Below are 6,000 nucleotides of genomic sequence, written 5' to 3' on the forward strand. Positions count from 1 at the left end.
TAAATAACTTTCCAGCGAGTTTACCATCAAGATTCACAGTCGGCATAATTGTATACGAATGCCTTAAGGCGTTTATGTTAGTAGATCTTGATACAACACTCTTGGTACCACTAATTTCCAGAGTTCGTTTCACATGTATTTCCTCCTTAAATCCCTATTGGTCGTAGCTAAAATAATTCTTTACTTAACAAAGGGATAAGTTCGTTTACTTCAGCTATAAATTTTCTAGCAGATTCCGCAGTTTGCTTTGCATCGTCAAGGTGATATTTTGTTTGAAATTTCTTTATCTTATGTCTTCCAATTCGGTATCACTGAATTTATGCAACCATCCACTGCTTCTTTTCAAATCACTATAATCTACGTCACGCGTAGTTTGACGTGCTGCTGTAGTAGGTCACTATCACGCACATTCTGTAAATTGTATCGAGCATCCTTGAATCGCGCAAACAACGGTTTTTGCAACAAGTACGCCTTGTCCTCCCTTGAATATTCGTAGTTTCTCTTACGCACTACACGGTTATATTACTACGCACTTATTCGAGATCTGTTCATAACTGTTATTTTACTACGCTGAGGATGATTTTCCTTGGAACTACACTACTGGCCATTAAAATTGATACACCAAGAAGAAATGCAGATGATAAACGGGTATTCAGTGGACAAATATATTATATTAGAACTGACATGTGGTCACATTTTCACACAATTTGTGTGAATAGATCCTGAGAAATCAGTACCCAGAACAGCCACCTCTGGCCGTAATAAAGGCCTTGATACGCCTGGGGATCGACTCAAACAGAGCTTGGATGGCGTGTACAGGTACAGCTGCCCATGCAGCTTCAACACGACACCACAGTTCATCAAGAGTAGTGACTGGCGTATTGTGACGGGCCAGTTGCTCGGCCACCATTGACCAGACGTTTGCAATTGGTGAGAGATCTGGAGAATCTGCTGGCCAGGACAGCAGTCGAACATTTTCTGTGTCCAGAAAGGCCCGTACAGGACCTGCAACAGGCGGTCGTGCATTAGCCTGCTGAAATGTAGGGTTTCGCAGGGACCGAATGAAGGGTAGAGCCACGGGTCGTAACACATCTGAAATGTAACGTCCACTGCTCAAAGTGCCGTCAATGCGAACAAGAGGTGACCGACTTGTGTAACGAATGGCACCCCATAGCATCACGCCGGGTGATACGCCAGTATGGCGATGACGAATACTCGCTTCCAATGTGCGTTCACCGCGATGTCGCCAAACACGGATGCGACCATCATGATTCTGTAAACAGAACCTTGATGCATCCGAAAAAATGACGTTTTACCATTCGAGCACCCAAGTTCGTCGTTGAACACACCACTGCAGGCGCTCCTGTCTGTGATACAGCGTCAAGGGTAACCGCAGCCATGGTCTCCGAGCTGATAGTCCATGATGTTGCAAACGTCGTGGAACTGTTCGTGCCGATGGTTGTTGTCTTGAAAACGTCCCCATCTGTTGACTCAGGGATCTAGACGTGGCTGCACGATCCGTTACAGCCATGCGGATAAGATGCCTGTCATCTCAACTGCTAGTGATTCGAGGCCGTTGGGATCCAGCACGGCGTTCCGTATTACCCTCCTGAACCCACCGATTTCATTTTCCGCTAACAGTCATTGGATCTCGACCAACGCGAGCAGAAATGTCGCGATACGATATACCGCAATCGCGATAGGCCACAATCCGACCTTTATCAAAGTCGGAAACGTAATGGTACCCATTTCTCCTCCTTACAGGAGGTATAACAACAACGTTTCACCAGACAACGCCGGTCAACTGCTGTTTGTGTATGAGAAATCGGTTGGAAATTTTCCTCGTGTCAGCACGTTGTAGGTGTCGCCACCGGCGCCAACCTTGTGTGAATGCTCTGAAAAGCTAATCATTTTCATATACAGCATCTTCTGTCTGTCGGTTAAATTTCGCGTCTGTAGCACGTCGTCTTCGTGGTGTAGCAATTTTAATGGCCAGTAGTGTAATAATGATTGGTACCCAGTCATTGGACACGTTTCTCTGTAGATGGGGTTTGCGGCTCTCTGCCCGACAAGTAGGATGAACTACATGGCTCGACACCTGTTTCGGTATCATTTTCACTTGTTAAGCACGAATAGTCATTATTGTGTACCTCATGTGCATCGTCCGCTCAGTCTAGCGTATGCGAATCTACAAATTCCACTGATTCATCTGGCAGAAAGTCTAATATTTTATACGGCACTTCTTTCTCACTCTTAGGAATTTCTGACGAAATGTCAACTTCTGAAATTGCTGTTGTAGATATAATACAATGTTTGCTTTGTTCATCCTTGCCAACTCTAACACTGTTGTGAATTACTCGTAGACAAATCATTTCCACAACACTACGTAGCCTCATGCCCTGCTCACCATCGGATACCTCCAGTTCCGCCTCCTTTAGCCATTAGCAGCAAATATTGTGATTGCATGGTAGACAATATGTGGAGCTTCGCATGCCGTAAATCGTACTGGCATTTTGCAACCTCGGAATCAATGTGTTCCTTGTGAGATAATCGATACAAGAACAGCCACTAAAGTCTTGTCTTTTGAGTTATTTCAAAAGATTTGTGAATCATCCACGCCTCATACCCTGCCTGTCCAAAATTGTAGAATATTAGCTGCTATTAAAATTAAATCAACGACTGTCCGTATGCAGACTCCAGCGGACGTTGAGACAGTGAATGGAACTATAAAATTCCGTTTTATTCCGTATTGTTTCATAATAATTCATCACAGAAAATTTATTGGTGAGCTGCATATGTGGAATGGAATTTCTACAGAAGTGGAAAGCGCTTGTCGACCAGTCTCGTGGTAAATGTTTGTTAAGTGTAGGTGCCAAATCGTTGGTATTATCTCTCATAAGAAGTCACGTAGGACACAGCAAGTTTTCTAGTGCGCTAGGGTTAGATTTGTGGGTGCAGAGGTTCTGCATATGGACAGTATCTTCCTCTTCTACTCAGAGGACGTGGGTTCGAATAATCAACACAGTGATGTGCACGCTTGTAAAACTCACATTATAGAAACAACTTTAGAATCTGTGTATCGAGCTCATCATCAGCAGGCTGAATTAACTGATCTCTTATGGTGTTAAACACAGGTGTCTACCAAGAAGCCCAGTATTATTACAGGTTACGAATACAAAATGAAAGTAATCCCTTAGAGACGTGTTGGTACTGTACTTACACCATCCCGTGAGCTGGAAGAGGGCAGACGCTAAGGAGATAAGATGTATACTAGAATGGAAAATCATAGATACCTCTCTTTCGCCTTTAGTAGCAGTAGCGAAGGCAGGCGATAGTGTACGATTAGTATTGGATGCACAGACCATTAATAAGGTCATTATACCAGTATTTATCAGTATACATCAAACTGCATGTCAATGGAACTGCACTTCGTTAAATTTTACACGAGAAGCAAAAACTCTTTCTCAAAAATATATAATGTGATACAGATAACGTTGTTATGTGTGTAACTACACAGTAGAAGCCTACTAACTGACATATTTGATAAATCCGAGCACTTTCAAATCTGTCTTTGGTAATGTAGTTACTGCTTACTGAAATCACGAGGTTTTACAGACAGATGGAGCTATGAAGTTTTCATTGCCTACCATCGATATCCTACAAGAAGAATCTCGGAGGAGAAAGCAAGGCAAGCCATTATTTCACTTACTGTATCTGTCACACCCAACAGAGGAAAGTGCAATACGGTAAGAGAATACGTAACACACAGAAATATAAATTCCTCGACTGAAAAGATCTTGATTGAAGAGGAAAAATCTAAATGGGAGATGCTGTTTGTTGGACCTTACAACATTGTGAGAATCTCTCATGTAAATAGCTATCGACTAACATTTCGTGAATCCAACTGCATTAAAGGCATATATGCACATTAAGAGTTGTTGATGTACACTCCTGGAAATTGAAATAAGAACACCGTGAATTCATTGTCCCAGGAAGGGGAAACTTTATTGACACATTCCTGGGGTCAGATACATCACATGATCACACTGACAGATCCACAGGCACATAGACACAGGCAACAGAGCATGCACAATGTCGGCACTAGCACAGTATATATCCACCTTTCGCAGCAATGCAGGCTGCTATTCTCCCATGGAGACGATCGTAGAGATGCTGGATGTAGTCCTGTGGAACGGCTTGCCATGCCATTTCCACCTGGCGCCTCAGTTGGACCAGCGTTCGTGCTGGACGTGCAGACCGCGTGAGACGACGCTTCATCCAGTCCCAAACATGCTCAATGGGGGACAGATCCGGAGATCTTGCTGGCCAGGGTAGTTGACTTACACCTTCTAGAGCACGTTGGGTGGCACGGGATACATGCGGACGTGCATTGTCCTGTTGGAACAGCAAGTTCCCTTGCCGGTCTAGGAATGGTAGAACGATGGGTTCGATGACGGTTTGGATGTACCGTGCACTATTCAGTGTCCCCTCGACGATCACCAGTGGTGTACGGCCAGTGTAGGAGATCGCTCCCCACACCATGATGCCGGGTGTTGGCCCTGTGTGCCTCGGTCGTATGCAGTCCTGATTGTGGCGCTCACCTGCACGGCGCCAAACACGCATACGACCATCATTGGCACCAAGGCAGAAGCGACTCTCATCGCTGAAGACGACACGTCTCCATTCGTCCCTCCATTCACGCCTGTCGCGACACCACTGCAGGCGGGCTGCACGATGTTGGGGCGTGAGCGGAAGACGGCCTAACGGTGTGCGGGACCGTAGCCCAGCTTCATGGAGACGGTTGCGAATGGTCCTCATCGATACCCCAGGAGCAACAGTGTCCCTAATTTGCTGGGAAGTGGCGGTGCGGTCCCCTACGGCACGGCGTAGGATCCTACGGTCTTGGCGTGCATCCGTGCGTCGCTGCGGTCCGGTCCCACGTCGAAGGGCACGTGCACCTTCCGCCGACCACTGGCGATAACATTGATGTACTGTGGAGACCTCACGCCCCACGTGTTGAGCAATTCGGCGGTACGTCCACCCGGCCTCCCGCATGCCCACTATACGCCCTCGCTCAAAGTCCGTCAACTGCACATACAGTTCACGTCCACGCTGTCGCGGCATGCTACCAGTGTTAAAGACTGCAATGGAGCTCCGTATGCCACGGCAAACTGGCTGACACTGACGGCGGCGGTGCACAAATGCTGCGCAGCTAGCGCCATTCGACGGCCAACACCGCGGTTCCTGGTGTGTCCGCTGTGCCGTGCGTGTGATCATTGCTTGTACAGCCCTCTCGCAGTGTCCGGAGCAAGTATGGTGGGTCTGACACACCGGTGTCAATGTGTTCTTTTTTCCATTTCCAGGAGTGTATATCCCACGGATATACGTTTTCTTTCATTACTCCTATATGATTTCATTTTTGTTTAATTATGCAAGTAACTTTTTATCTGTACGTACTACGACATAAATTAGTTGTTAGATTATTATACAAACGAATCTTATTTATGTGAATATTTTCTTAGTGTATGGTTAATTACTCTAATGACAAAGTCAAGGCAGTGAAGTTTTTGAAATTACTAGGAGTCAAGTTTTTGCATTTTTAAATATTTCATGTAAATATGAGCTACAATGTGATAACACATTTGATTATTATTAATCAAAGCAAATCGTACAGAAATAACATGTGTCATGACTTTCTCTCATATGTATATCTATGGATATGCTAATAGTAAGTCAGTCTTCATTTCATGCTGAGTAAATTTTGTACACGTATTCTACTATAAACTCTTATTTAAGATGTGCTAAGGTGGATCATGCCCAATTCACTGAAAGTTGTGCATGAAGTCAATTCGGTGTTAGCTATTGCAGTTCCGTGCCTCGTTTGTGCTCCTCTCTTGTGAAGCTAACTAATGTTTTCCCTTTCGTGATAATTTCGAAATAAATATAAGGATTTTCACTTTTCACACGAGAACAGCAATTTCCTTCACTTTGATAAATTTT

The sequence above is a fragment of the Schistocerca nitens genome, chromosome 9 (assembly GCF_023898315.1).
Source record: "Schistocerca nitens isolate TAMUIC-IGC-003100 chromosome 9, iqSchNite1.1, whole genome shotgun sequence".
NCBI classification, from domain to species: Eukaryota; Metazoa; Arthropoda; class Insecta; order Orthoptera; family Acrididae; genus Schistocerca; species Schistocerca nitens.